We start from the raw sequence: 16,301 nt of genomic DNA, 5'->3' as shown, positions 1-16,301 counted from the left end.
CTGAGTAGTATAGACGGAAGTTTCTGTCCCACCCAGTCCTGCAGTTGTTCAGTCCCAAAGAAATACACACAGAGGCTTATATTAATTATAAACTGTTTGGCCTATTTCTCAGGCTTGTTATTAACTACCTCTTACAATATAAATTAACCCATAAGTCTTACCTGTGTTTAGCAACTTGTCTTGGTACCTTTTCTCAGTGAGGCATTCTTATCTCCCTTCCTCTGTGTCTGGCTGAGGACTGCATCTCTGCATGTCCTCTTCCCAGAATTCTCCTAGTCTGGTCACCCTGCCTATACTTCCTGTCTAGCTACTGGCCAATCAGCATTTTATTAAACCAATATGAGTGACAAATCTTTACACTGTACAAGAGCATTCAACAGTATTTCCCCTTTTTTTTTCAGACCAAGAATCCTGAGTCTAATCTCCTTTGTTTAGCTTTTTTCCTGACGATTACCCATAACAATGTGTAACCAACACTCTAAACAAAGACAAACATTCATAATCTATTTTTGGAGGGAATGTGGGCATAATTTTCTAGACTATTTCCTGCTGATTAGGGGTATTGATAATCTTATGGGGACCTAATAAAAATTAGGATTATGGTCAAGTCCTGACTGGAGCATTCTGTGAGTTTGGATCATCTCAGTCAGCAGCGTTGAAGCTGTTCTGGATGTAGAACTCAAAGGAAACTGCAACAGAGGTCCTCTGAAACTATGGATCATCTGGACCATCTGTTCCCATTGGAGATTTTTCATAGAGTCTTCTTGATCAAACCTATTTTCTTAACCCAGAATGAATCTACAGCCTCTCGCTTCCTGTGGGGAAAAAAAAACAAAACCTTTTCTCCAAAGTAACATATATTTTGACTTAAATTTTCAAGTCAATAAACATTTATAAATTATTATTTGGGGAATTTGGGCATAGTTTTCTCCAAACTGCTTCCTACTGTTTATTGGGCAAAGTATTTTTAAGGTTCATGGATACCTTTCCGGGCGGGGGGGGGGGGGGGTTGTTCCATCAAAGCACATTAGCCTGGGAGGAATCCACAGGTTCCCATCCTCTGTGAAAACAAAAGCAGAACCTCTTTTCCAAACTAGCATATTCTTAGACTCAAATTTTGAAGTCAAGATACATTTAAAATATATTTGTTGGTTTAGCTTAGCAGCCCCTAGAATCAAATGTCTCTCTGCAGTCAAAAAATTCAAAGAAAACACAATAACAAACATAATCCAGACTCTCTGTGTATATTCTATCTTTACATGGCTTCTTTTCCTTATTCCTTTAATCTATGACTATCTGTACTCTTTTACATTACTTTTACTGTCTCTTTAGAAACTTTTTAAAAATTTTTTAAAACTGTTTACTTCTTTTAATAACTTTCTGTACTCTTTTTCTTCTCTGTCCCAAACCTGCATACATTTTTTAAACATACTGTGTCTTGCTTAGAGGCTTTTTATGTCTAAATCTGTCCTGTTGTATATTTGATATTCTTTTCTGACAAGGAGCACTTTTAAAATGGTAAGCTGTGTGGTCACTGTGGCTCTGGATACTGGCTCCACCTCTCCAGGCCTTTTAACATGGTGGAGGTGTGTTCACCGCTGTCTATGTTACCGCATGCTGCTTAGAACCCCATTTAAATGCTCCATAACAGGACCAGTTCTAGCCAGGAAAGTGACTCTTAAAGGAGATGCATAGTTTTTGCAGCTAGTGCTGAGTCAGGAAGCTTTCTCTTAAAGGAATCATGCCTCTGCTTCCCTCTAGCAAACAGAGCCCACCCAAGAAAATGCTGCTACCAAGAATCCATGCTAAACTCTGTTCTTTTATGTCTAGAATTTCGTTCCAAGCCCTCTCAGGTTTTATGTGGATGTAATTGGTCAACATTGACACCACTTGTAGACAGAGACTGCTCGTTCATTTCCCTGCCATCTAGACCCAAATAACCACACAGAAACTACATTACAACACTGCTTGGCCAACAACTTAGGCATATTCCTAGCTAGTTTTTACATCTTAAATTAATGCTTTCTATTGATCTCTGAATCACCTTGAGGCTGTGGTTTACCAGTACGTCCTGGTGTCTTGTCTCCTTTGGCAGCTACATGGCATCTCCTTGACTCTACCTACTCTTTCTCTATATATATCTTTTCCAGCCTGGCTATAGTCTGCCCTGCCATTGGCCCAAACAGCTTTATTCATTAACCAATAAAAGCAACATATATATAGAAGGACATCACACATCAGACTTTCTCTATCCTTTTTCTTTTCTCTCCCAAGTCTATGTATATTTTTAAGCACATTGTAAACTTTCTAGAGGGTTTTTTTTTCAACTGAATCTGTCTCTACTCTATATTTCTGTCTTGTTCTGACCACATGAGTCTTTAATCTGCTAAGCGGCATGGATAGGATTAAAATGGCAGCTTTAATGGTTGCCTCCACCCCATTCCTTAGCTTCCTGAGAGTCTAGTTTCATGACAGAAATATTGGTGAGAGCCATGTTTATTGCCACAACTCTGCAGAGTTTCTAGGTCCATGCAACCACTAAGAACCATACCACTAGCTTCTCATAAATACTATTTAAGTATTTGGTGGCAGGGCCTCTTAAAAGAGCTACCATGTGGTTGTTACTGCTAATGTTGAGTCAGAAAGTCTTTCTTAAAAGGAGCGATGCCTTTGCTTGCCACCAGCAGACAGAGCCTACCAGAGTTATCAAGAAGCTGTGTTTCACTCTGATCTTATCTGTCTAGAATCCTATTTTTTAAGCTTTCTCAGGGTTTATGTGGAAATTATTGCCAGACATTTGGGTGCCATTTGTAACACAAATGGCTAGTTTCTAAGTAGGATAGACTTCCCTTACACGAAAAACAAAAATCAGTCTGTATATAGTTCTCAGCCCACACAGCCTATTCCCTTCCTCGGGGGCAACCTGTTTTGACCATTGCCATGGATGGTGATAATGACAATGGTTATGAAGAAGATAATGATGGATATGATGGAGTGTGATGGTTAGGCTTAACTGTTGACTTGCCAGAGTCTAGAATTTCCTGGGAAGAAATGCTCAGGGAGGGGATTATCTGGATCAGGTTGGCCAGTGAGCATGTCTGTGGGAGTTTGTCTTCACTGTTAATTGAGGCAGGAAGACCCACCCTCAATGTAGGAGGCACCATTACATGGTCTGAGCTCTGGAATGTACACGAGTAAGGAAAGCTGGATGAGCACTAAACATGTACACATTCACTTCCCTCTGCTCTTAACTGTCAATGTCATGTGACCAGCTCTTTCTTCAAGTTCCTGCTGCTGGAACTACGAGGCAATAGTGGACTATAACCTAGAATTCTACACTAAAATAAATCTTTCACAGCAACAGAAATAAATCCAAGCAAGTGAATATGCATTTATATAAATTTCCACAAATGCAAATATAAATTCTACTCTTAGTATGAGATTTTGTGAACTGAAATGCTTTATTGTTTATGTTGAAGCTTATTTCATATCTTTACATCTCATATAGACTCATACTTTAATAACTATATAGTATTCCATTGTATGAATAACTTGTTTCTACAATGTACTTTTGATAAACATACTTATTATATGAATATATTTCTTTCATCTTTTGTAGTCAAAACAAGCTACTGCTATTCCTTTAATTTAAAAAATATTTTACATATGTTGACTTATATTACTCATTTTAGATAAACTTCTGAGTGAAATTTTATCATTGTTGATTTAATTGTTTTATACACACTCATTCAAAAATATTTAAGAATAGAGATTATATCAGGTTCCAGTAGTGAAAATAAGTTTCCTATTCTTTAGTTCTAAAGATTCACTTAATCTTTAAAATAAATGTTTGGGAAATGGACTCATTTTCTCCTCATAGGCAAAGAACTCTAGTCATAGAAGTATGCACTGATTTTCTCAATGTGACACCACCAGTAACTGAGCTGGGACTGAGACGAGGCAGGACAATTCCTTGTTCATTGTCCACACACCATTTTACACACTGTATTTTTTTAACCCATTCTTGGGTTTTCCACCATCATGCATCAACTTATAAAAGGAAAGCCTCATTGCTCTTTAGAAGTATTTTGGCCTGGAAGTTATGATGTACACTTTTAATCCCGGGATTTGGGAGTCATAGACAGGTGGATATCTGAGTTTGAGACCAATTTGGTCTATCGTGTGATTTCCAGAAGAGTCGGGGCTACAAAGAGAAACCCTGTCTCTGAAAAAAACTGAACATATAAAAATATGTTCATTGAAGAGTTGGTCTTACTTTCAAATGACTGTCCATGACATACTTCCTAAATCCTAGGTTTCCTAAAAGTAAGTTGAATCTGAAGTAGCCAAAAGGTCAAGAGAAATGAAAATATCAAAATAGGAAGGGTAGAGGAGCAGATGGTGTGGATTTGATTTCAGTGTACTCCAGCTTTGGAGTCAGGGGCTCTCTTGACCATCATGTGAGGATTAAGGTCACTGTGTCATTTCAGCTACAGTTATTTTCTTGGTTGCTTCCTCACTCCTAACTTCCACTCGATAACACTTATATTTCTAATATGCAAATTTGCGTTGGCCCTTTAAATCTTTCACCTAATTTATTTTATTTCATTTTTCTTAGGATTAAGCCCAGGACCTCAGATGTGTTGGGCAGGGATCCTACCATTGTGCCACATCTCAGCCCTTTGAACTTTACCCTGGAGTTTTTCAATGACTCTTGCTATATATAAAGCTCTGCACCTTCAGTGGTCATGACAGAGCCAGTTGTTGCCAATCCTTGTACCCTTGGAGTCTCTTCACACACCCAAAACCGCTGTCTTAGTTAGGGTTTCTATTACTGTGATAAAACACCATGACTACAAACAACATGGAAGGTGATGTGGGACAGTGGTCTTGTACCCTGTAAAGATTTGTTACTTGTATTTTAATAAAATGCTGATTGGCCAGTAGCTAGGCAGGAAGTATAAGCAGGGCGACCATGCAGGAAGTAGAGGTGTGGTAATGAGAACAGGAGAATTCTGGGAAAAGGAAAGGGTCAGTCTGCAGTCATAACCCAGACACAGAGGAAGCAAGATGAGAATGCCTCACTGATAAGACGTACCAAGGCATGTGGCTAACATAGACAAGAATAATGGGCTAATTTAAGATGTAAGAATTAATTAATAAGAAGCTTGAGCCAATAGGCCAACCAGTTCACAATTAATGTAGACCTCTGTGTGTTTCTCTGGGACTTTTAATGGCTGCGGGACTGGGCACGACAGAAACCTCAGTCAACAGGGAGAGGGCTTATTTCCTTTTACAGTTCCAGATAACAGTCTATCACTACGGAAAAGTCAGAACAAGAGATCAAGCTAGGAACCTGAAGGCAAGAGCCGATGCAGAGGCTGTGGAGAAGTGTTGGTTGCATGCTGGTTTTCTCCTCATATCTGCTCACCCTGCTTTCTTGCATCACCCTGGACCACCAGCCCAGAGGTGGCATCACTCACAGTGATGAAAATGATGTAGGTGAAAATGATGACATTCACGTTGTGTTTTAAGCAGTATTATAACTGAGGGATGGACAGTTGCCAAAATAGACATCAGCAGGAAAGACACTGTGTCCAAAGCAGCTATCAGCACACATTTCAGAAAACCACTGTTTGAAGAAATGAGACTCCCTAGAGGTAACAAAGCCTTTGAGATCTTGCCTCTTCCCTCGGGGAAATGATGGCAGGACTTCTACTCACTATTTTGGCAAGTTTTGTCATTTGTTGGTCTTCTGTAATGAAGCAGGTTATTGAAATAGGTGCCTGTTGGCCATTTCTCCATGCAGAGAAATATTTTCAGCTTGGCATTTACTGTGGTGAAAATTTTATCAGCAAGAAATTATGAAAAATAGTTCATAGCATATCTTAGAGGCCATTTCTGACTCGTGTCTATCAGTAAGGGGGCGGGATTATAGCTATGGGATTGGGGTTCCTGCAATGTGCTCTTTGAACTTAACATAAAGGGCTACTTCTCCAGACCATTTCCAGATGTAACCCCAAACCTGATCACCACAAATAGGAGAAAATACCAGAGACTGATTTCTAGGAAGAAACATGTTTGTTATTATCAAAAAGAGGGACACTGGGCTGATTGAACATATAGGAGCTAACCATGGGTTTATTTAGTGGTTAATAGACCTTTTTCCATTGGTCAATGGCTGTGAGTTTTTTTTAAATTTATCTCCACAATGCCACTTAGTGAGAAACAAAGCAAAGACTGATTCCTCTTCACAAGCAAACATGGAAATGTATGTCTTGTCTCTCACACTAGAAGCTTTGGATTGTCCATATGTGCCTTTTCTCATCTTAATCTAGCACACATTAGAACTCTAATACCAAACAGATATCTACAGGGCGACAAAAATGAGGCTTTGATATAACACAGTCCCCAAGAACAGTGTCTTAGTTAGGGTTTCTATTACTGTGATGAAGCAATATGACCAAAAAGCAAATTGAGAAGGAAAGGGTTTATTTGGCTTACACTTGCAGTATAAACACCATATTGCTGTTCATCACTGAAGAAAGTCAGGACAGGAACTCAAACAGGACAGGAACCTAGAAGCAGGAGCTGATGCAGAGGCCATGGAGGGGTGCTACTTATTGGCTTGCTCTTCGTGGCTTGCTAAGCCTGCTTTCTTATAGAACCCAGGACCACCAGTCCAGGGATGACACCACCCACTATGGGCTGGGTCCTCCCCTATCAATCACTAATTAAGAAAGTGCCCTAAAGCTGGATCTCATGGAGACAGTTCCTCAACTGAGGCTCCTTCCTCTCTGATAACTCTAGCTAGTGTCAAGTTGACACACAACCCCAGACACATCTCATCTCAGTACCTAGGCAGATATCTGCAATCTCAATGTCTCCTCTTTCCCAGGCAAGATCTAACTGAAGTATTCTGCACACTTGGCTGCCAGATCTGCAAGCATTCCTGCTGCCATGCCCAGGTTTGGTTAAAATGCTCTATGCACATGTCCCTGACAATCTTTGCTCACATCTGTCCCCATGGTGCTCTAATCCTTCAGATGCCTCACTTCTAGCAGAGATGCTTCGTCCCTATGCAGTAAGATGGTACCGGCTTGAGCTCTGCAATCCTGGGCCTGGAATATAACTGGTGCTCTAAAGGGCTGAATAAAACTGAGATAGATGGGACTCATCAATTAGCAGATACAGGGGATCTTTAGATAAGACTCTGTATAGGCTCCTAATGTAGTAGATACAACTGTGAGATCCAAAATAGATGGGGGAGTGGCCCAATATCACGTATCGTGTGGGTTGTAGGGTGGGGTCTGGGATTCAGTTCTCCTAATTCTTAATCCTGGAATTCCTTATCCAATTTAAATAAAAACTATGGATCATGCATTTACTATATGCAAGGTTCTATGAAATAAGCATGGCTCGTGAATTCAAGCAATATCTATTTCTATAAAAAGGAACATACACACACATATTTCATACATATATTTATACAATATAGTTGAATACAGACTGAGCTCTTGCAAAAATAAAATGAGCTAGAACCCAGGTGTCACATGAGATTGATTCCAGGACAATTGTACCAGGCACTCGGGGCGCTTTGAGCTGCTTCACGGAGGCCTCTCTCTGGTGGCATCGGTTGTGTCAGCTACACCGTCTCTCCCCCGTGCGCACACATCTCATCTTGAACAAGCATTCAGTGTTTTCTGCTTCTAGCTCTGCCCTGCTGCCAAGGAGCTACTCAGCATTTATGCAAGCCCCCTGGAAGGGAGGTAACAGGCTTCTAGGGAAGCATCCCATAGATGAAGGGCAATACTCACTAGATGGACACCCAAGCCTTCCATCCTTTTGGGGGAGTGGGACACTGTTGTGAGACATTTGCCCATCTTTGGGTATGGGGTCTTCAGTGAAACTGACTCATGTAGCCTAAGCAAGGACAATGTGCAGAGCATAGGAGATATTCGTACTTCTCCCTTTCTTTGCTCCCTCCCTGCACCTCAGATCTGCTCCCTAAGATGATCTCTCCTCAAATATGTTCCCCAGAGAACCTTGGCTCACTCTTTTCTTTTGTGGAAACCAAAATTAGAACATGAAGTCAGAGGTACAAGATTACCCTAAGATTTTCTATGGCTACCCACTTCTGTGTGTGTGTGTGTGTGTGTGTGTGTGTGTGTGTGTGTGTGTGTATAAAATAATATTCACAACTGCATTGATGTAAAGACATATAACATTGAGAGAGGATTTGCTGCCATTGTATTCATCTTGTCTTCTGAGTTTTAAACATTTCTTGTTAAGTTGGGAACATAGGCCCCAGCCCCTTGCATCTATCCTAGCCCCCAGGCCTGGTCTGGACTTCATATCCCAGCAGGCCAGATCCTGACCCCACCCCCTGGGGTGGTCCTGGGGAGGGGTCAGGACCACTCCCCAGGGTACTTAAGTGATTCCCCCAAAAGAAGAACACGTGGTCTCCCTTTCTTCCTCCCCGGGGTCACGTTTCTGAGGCTTCCCGGTTTCCCCTTCGGGGCCACCCGAGAACGCAGATCTCCCATTAAACCTGGGTATTTCTTAATTCGGCTTGTTTTGATTTGGCTTGACTAGGATTTTTTGCATCGTCAGGGAGCTAATATTAAGAAATATTCCTAACATTTCTTTTATGATATATCTGTTCCTGTTTATGCACACGAACATGCAAGCATAGACAGATGCACACAGAGGCATGAGATCTCCTGGAGCTGAAGTTATAGGCTGTTGTAAACCACCTAACATAGGCACTGGGAACCCAACAAAGGTCCTCCGAAGGAATGGCTTGCACTCTCAGTTTTTGCCATCTCTCCAAACCTCTTCTGATTCTGATAGTATTAAAAATTAAACATCTCCATGGACCCCTAAACAAGTCACGGGGCCTAACAGATACATCCACTGTGAAGAAGAGCACACACAGAGGAAGGAAGACCATGTGACTGGCGCTAAGCCGTAAGGATTATCAACAGACTCAGTTTAATATGAACAGACTCGGACATGGTCTTCCTACACTTTGAACCAGGTTATCAGTTTTTAAAAAATATTCATCTTTATTATAGAAGAAAATCAGATTTAATACAAGAACTGTGAATAATGCAAAACTATTAAGATAAGAATAGCAGTTTATTTTGCTAGTCATTATAAGCTCTTCCCTGTAGCATACTTCCTGATGGTCATATTGAGTGGGCTTGGTTTGGTGTTTGAATCATTTGTGTTAGTGATATTTAAACCCAGGAGACTTCTGCCTGGGGGCTATGGGAATATTTTTCTTTCCTTCCTTTTTCTTCCTAGCATCTTTTGCTGAGGATAGGACTATGCCTTTTGTCTGACAGTGACTTTTTTGATGATCTCTGGAAACTCTCATTACCTTCCCCTTAAACACCTGTGTTGTCATTTCCGTGCCCTGTGGAGGGTGAAAATCCACATGCTGTGGGCTGGAGAGAGGCTCAGCTGTTAACAGCAGGCAATGCTCTTGATCCAACACCTCTGTCCTCAGGCACTGTGTTCACATGAACTTACCCACACACAGACTTACACAGAACTGAAAAGAAATCGAAGTCGATTTTTTAATTCTACATAGTGTAGTCTGTTCATGTGTGCGTGTGTAATATGTGTACATGTTAAATATTATTATGTATTATATATAATACATATACATGTGTTTTATATATAATATACATTATATGTGTAGTACACACACATGAACAGACTGTGTGTGTGTGTGTGTGTGTGTGTGTGTGTGTGTGTGTGTGTGAATATATGAGACTTATTGGGCTTGTTTACAGGATGCAGTCTGTGTGGTCTAACAATGGCTGTCTCATACTGAAGATCTAAGGATCTGGTGCTGAGCCCTGCAGCGCTCCTGGAGAGCTGCCGTTCTTCGGGCTACACTAGAATCCTGAAGAAGTTGGTTCTAATGTCCATGAAGAAATCCTGTGACCCCAGGCTAGAAGGACTTTCCAGTAAGGATGCGGGTAAGAAGGCACAAAGCAAAGTTTCCGCCTTCCACGCCCATTTATATAGGCTGCCACCAGAAGGTGTGGCCCGGGTTTAGGATAGGTGTTGTTCTTTCAAATATTCTGATTAAGAAAACCCTTCTAAGTGTGTCCAGTAGCTGGGTTTTAGCTTATTCCAGATATGGTCACAATAACTCAGATTAACCATCCCAAATCCCTCTTTCCATTTCCTAGTCTCGTCTGTTGTAGAGCGTACCGGTAAATTCTCCCCTGCATCCAGCGTGATGCTTTTTCTCTACCTGACGTGACTTTTTACAAGTTTGCCTGTCATGTCACACTCTATCTTCTAAGGACTTCTCTCTCTTTCTTCATTCTGAGTATTTTCCACACACCTCTGCTGAAGAACTTCATCAGGTGACTCTGTTGGTATGAAAGCTCCATCTCCGGGACCTCCTGACCAACCCTTGTGTTGGTCTTCTTCTGTAATCTGTGAACTTTCTTCCTTGGGTTTTTCTTGATGGAAGCCTGGGGCGTCCTCTGAGCTGTGAAGGCCCTCATGGGGGCATACTGGTCGAGTGCTTCAGTTGTGACTTAGTGGATTCATTGTATCTTTTCACTTGTTCAATAGCTCAGGCAACCGGAGCACATCTCACAAGCCAGCCAACCCAGCCATGGTCTTCCTGGTAACTCAGAGTTCACCACAGGCCAGAGCAATCAGTCAACATTTTCTTGAGGTGGGGGGGTTGTCTTATGCTTTAGAGTGCAGTCATGGTGGGGAGTCAAGGTAAAAACCCAAGGCAGGAACCTGAAGGCAAAACCTGAAGCAGCAACCATGAGGATCTCTGTTTATCGGCTTGCTTCTCAGCCAATTTTCTGCCAGAATTTTACAATCTGTCTTCTGACGAATAAATATGAATTCATTTAAAGTCTCCCTCCCAGCCAGGCCTGGTGGTCCATGCCTAGAAATCCTAGCAATAAAGAGGCTGAGGTAAAGATTATCCACCTGCAAGTTCAAGGCCAGGTTGAGCCACATGCTTTCTGATCAGCAAGGGTTACAGAGTCAGATACTACTTAAAATAATAATAAAATAAATAAAGATACAAATGTATACATAAATAAAATGAATAAAATCTGCTTCCTTCCTTTTACTCTCTGGTGATTATAATATAGATATTTAATCAGAGGCACACTCAGAACTTGAGAGAAACATTGAATGGGTTGAAATTGTTTAAAAGTATATGTTTGTGCATTTTTTTCCTAAGGAGAGTCCATAGCTTTCATCAACTCCTAAGGGAATCTTAGCCTCAAGGAAGCTTGAAAGCAATTGCTTCAAATCATCTTGAATGTCTCCTAAATTAAACTCAGCCCTTGGTGGCACATCAGGAGCTGCAAATTTAGGTTTTGAGACATTGCCTCTGCGTCTTTCCTGGTATCTGTCGGAGCTCAGAGGGAAGTGGCCAATCAGGGGGGCCACAAACATGACTCCAAGGAGATTCTTTACAGTGACACGTGTGGGTATTTGGGGGTTCGGTAGAGTTGCAGAGAGGCATTGAAGCGATGGGTTGAGGGGGGGAAATAGCCAGTCAGATCCTGGCTGTTCTCTGTACCCCATTCTTCACCTTCACTCCCTTGGAACTTGATAGCACAGAAACATAAACAGAATACAGACAAGGGTGGGACAGAAAGCATGGCAAGAGATTTGGTAGGATAGAGTTACCTTCTGATGATTAAAGGAGTAATTCTCCAGGAAAATACAATCATTTAAAATTTTATGCACATACATAAAAAAGGGGGACTAAGGGAATGGCTCAGTCAGCAAAGTGCTTGTGGCACAAGCATGAGTGTGCATCTCTGGCACACACACACAAAAAGCCAGTGTGTCTTGGGGATCTCAGTGCTGATACAGCGGAGACAGGAGGATTTCTGGGGCTCAGAAATCAGCAAACTCCAGGTTCCCTGTCTCAGGGGCTAAAAGCAAGACAGACAACACCTGAGAAGCAGAATATGCCATTGACCTCTGACCTCCACACACCAACTCAGACATGGACATGCATGCACGAACATATATAAATACACACACAGTTAATGCCCTCCAAAAGAAAACTAAAAGCCTAACTTCGTAATCTTAAAAAAAAATAAAAATAAAACATTGGCAGAAATGTAAGTATATTTGAGCAAATTCATCATCAAAGAAAGAAATTTTTAACAATTGAAGACTAATGTGTGTTATCTATGAGTGTGTTTTCACAAATAGCCCCCCTGTCAAGTGACTTACCACAAATTAAGTCCAGGAAGCAAATGCTTCCAAAGTCACAGAAGAAGGTCAACAGATTGAGATGCAAACCCACCCTCCTCTGGCCCCCAGATCGACACTTTCCAGGGGAACTTGCTAGCAAGAACGGAGGAAGATATTGCAGAACCAAAATCTGTTTTTAAATCTACATAATTCATTTTGTTGAGTATTTCTCTTCTCCTCAGTGGCAGCTCCTTGCTATTTTCCCCCACCTGTTAATTACTTGGGGCTTGTGTGGGGGCGGACTTGGCTTCCCGCAGCAGCCCAGGCAGGTTGTCACACTGTCAAGGATCCCTTCATTAACAAGCTGTCAATATGCTGCCAACAGCCGCCATTTGGTTTGTTCGGGGAGCGGAGCTGTGGTGTGGAGTCTTGGCTCGATCAATTAGAGGAATTTAAAAAAAAAAAAAAAAAAAAAAGGCAAGAGGCAGATGTCTTGCAGTCTGTTCTCCGCAACAGACTTGGGATATGGCGTGGGCTTTCGCTGGAAGGAGGGGGAGTTTAAAGAACGTGTCAAGGAGGAGGCAGCTAACAGAAAAGTATGGCTAGCAAGACGGAAGCACTGAGAGAAGCAGGCGTCTCGTGGCACGGGGTTTCTGAGTAATTCTAGCTGTGGCCGTGTCCTTGCCGCAGTGGGCAGCTCAAAAATCAAGCTTTAAAAATGGTCACGAAGCCACCAGCCCGAGTTTTAAAGTGAAAGGTGCCATTTGCCTACAACCTTTTCAAAGTCATCCTAATGAAGCAGAGATGCTCTGCCAGTCCCTGGCAGCCCTTTTCACGAGCCTGCACTCTTTCTGTTAATTGGCACCGTCAACCTCTTAGCCCCCAGGTCCCCAGGCTTTCCAGTCACAGCATGCCGTCAGACATGTAGCTTTTCAGAGGACCCTGTGTAAATGAACGGCAGAAAGCTCGCTTCTGAGCAACTGTTTCCAAAGCTTGAGTCTCAATAAAAACTTTATTCTGTTCCTGTAGTCTCAGACCCTGCTCCTGCCGTCTCTCTTCATGCCGCCAAGCAGCCGTGCCCACCTAAGATGTGCTCAGGTTCTCTCCAACCAGAAAGACCTCAGGACAGAAAACGATTTCCAGAGTTCGCCTCCGAGCTGCCTTTGTTGGAAAGAGAGTGTGCACTACTCAAGGTTTCAAGAGTTAACACAATACAGTCTGTTGTCGAGGTGCACACCTGTGATCCCAGCTCCTGAGAAAAGGAAAGCGGAGGATCGAAAGTGCAGGGCCAGACTGGAAAGACAGCTCGGAGGTCAAAGGCACTGGCTGTTCTTCCAGAGGACTCAGGTTCATTTTCTACCCACAGGGCAGCTCACAAGCACCTGTACTCCCATCTCAGGGGATTCAACACCCTCTTCTGGTCTCCATGAGCATCAAGCGGGCACGCAGGCCTACAGGAAAGCAAAATGCCACATATATTAGAAAAACTCAAAAAGTTCAAGGTCACCCTCAGCTACATAGTGAGTTGGAGGCTAGCCTGAGCTACATGAAACCTTTGTAGAGTGGTTGGGAAGAGACTCTAAGTTATGTTCACTTATTTTACACTCTTCCTATTTCCCTGTGACATACGATGTTTGTGGACACAAGCACAGGTTATCCAGAATGTCAATGCTCTCATCGACTAGTGAGCGAAGAAAATGGCAAACATCAAATCTACACATGCAAACAGTGACAAGAATCCCCTTAGGGGATTGTGACTCTGACAGGAGACATGGCACCACATACATTCTAGAATGTCTGGGAATTAAATATTTCAAATTTCTTAATGTTTGGAGGAACAAGATGATGTTTTGCTTGGTTGTAGGCTTTATTTAAACTATATATTCTACAGCTAACTCCTGGGTTAACTCCTAGCTAAGTAAGTGAGAAGGATATCTTCAGAAATAACAGAAGATGGGTAAGCAAATGGAGAAGAAGGGGTCTGTTACTCAGTCCAAGAGAAAAGACCTACCAAAGCTGGACCAACGGAAAGGAGAAAATCAGAAAGAAATCCACGTGCATCGGTAACCATGACAAGTGGAAATGGAATGACTAATTTAAAATAAAGATGATTCAAGCTGGGCAATGGGGAAGAGGCTCAGTGAGTGCCTGCCATATCAGCACAGCAAGCCAAGCGAAGGACTGATTCTGCAAGCCTGTCTAGAGACATGAAACTAAAGCAACCAGCAGGAGAATACAGGAAGTTACTTATTTCTGTCTTTCTTTCTTTCCCTCATCCCTGCCTCCCTCCTTCCCTTCCTTCCTGCTTTTCTCTTTCTTTCTTTTTTGTTTCTTTCTTTCTCTCCATCTGTCTTATTTCTATGAGATATTCATAAAGTGAATTGTTTTGTTTTCCAAACAAAGTAATTGTTTGGAAAATTAATGCAGATGATGCAAAGAAAGAAAAAAAATAGGTTAGCCCTGAGCCCCACCCAAAGAGGAACATGCCAGGTACAACAAGAATGAGGGAGAACATCTCTTAGAAGTGTGCAGTTGACTACAGAAAGAAAATGGCAAGGCAACACTCCCTTGTCACAAGCTGGGTGTCAATGTTTGGTTTTCTGCATACTTCATAGTACAAAAAGAATAGATTTGATGGAGCAGAACTGGGAATCTGAACAGACTCACATCCAAATCATAGCCTTAGCACTCATTTACTGGACAGCCCATGGAACACAATATTAGAGACAGTCTAACGTGACCCCCAATAGAATCATGACAGTAGGCAGACCCACATCCAACCCACATACGTGACAATATATGTAAAGGCTGACCCCAAAGCTGCAGTCCCCACTAGACTCTGCAAGTCCAACTCACTATACACTATGGCCCCAAAGAGAAGAGAGAGGAAAACTTGATGACTCTCTTTATGCATTCCCTTCACCTTGCTCAGAAGTATTCTGTCTTTTAATTCTTTACTAAGCGGGGGGAAAGAACCAATTGGACTAGCTTGTGTCATTTTCTGAGTTCTGGTGAAACACAATCCACTCTCTCAGTTTCTACCGGCTCTGTTGAGGCTCTGGTATTCCAAATACCTATAGATTTTAGGAATGCTCCAGCCTCTAGCCTGAGAGACATTTGGAAGGATAAATTTGTGTGATGGCAGAGAGAAGGCTCAGAATGGAGACTCAGAAAGTCCAAAGTGTGGGCTAAGGATAATGAGGTCACCTTTAAGGTCACCTTTGAACAGCTCTGAGCAAGTTTTGCATAAAGTCTGGTGAGCAAAGAACCTGCTTGGTGGATGAAGGGTCCTGAAAGACCCATTCTGGAGTCAGAAAGTTACCAGGAACCCAAAATTCATTCCTCCAACTATGTACGCAGAGAATATTTGCAGAACATCTATGCATCAAGCAAGCTGGTAGGTATTGGGAGATGGCAGTGTTCAAAGCAGGCAACGTTGGGGTTGGAGAGACGGCTACATGGTGAGAAGTATGCACTGCTCTGGAAGTGGACTGGGCTTAGTTCCCAGCACCTATGCTGGGCAGCTCAGAGCATCCTGTAATCCGTCTCAGGGCATCTGGCACCATCTTCTGGCCTCTGAAGACACCAGCATGCACATGCATAGACACACCACACATCAATAAAAAATGAAAATAATTCTTTAAATAAAACAGACAAACTAGCTGCTTTGAGCAACTAAGATTTAATAAAACATAAACATATATTATGGTAAGTGCTGTGGAGAAGAGATAAGGATAATGCAGGGAGGGGAGACATGGGGACCAGCTATATGTGGGTAAACAGGCTCCTTGGGGGAGGTTTCACAGGGAGGTAGGGGACTAAGAAAAACAAGGACAGGAGTCATGTGGCTGTCTGGAAAAGGGCAAGCCAAGCTGGGGAAGTAACAATCTTGAGACAGGAATGCACACAAAGTGTCCAAGCCCCAAGTTTTACCTATGATGACAGGACCACTGTATACACCATGTTAGGAGACTCGTCTCTGGATATCTGCACAGAACTCTGCTCATGTCTTAGGAGATATCACTAGTGACATGGATTCAGAGTCCCCTCAACCTCAGCACCAGCACTTTCCTTGCCATGCACAGTCAGGG

This window comes from Myodes glareolus, chromosome 4 (genome assembly GCF_982192425.1).
Source record: "Myodes glareolus chromosome 4, mMyoGla1.1, whole genome shotgun sequence".
NCBI classification, from domain to species: domain Eukaryota; kingdom Metazoa; phylum Chordata; class Mammalia; order Rodentia; family Cricetidae; genus Myodes; species Myodes glareolus.
Note: the sequence above shows the minus strand (reverse complement) of the source record.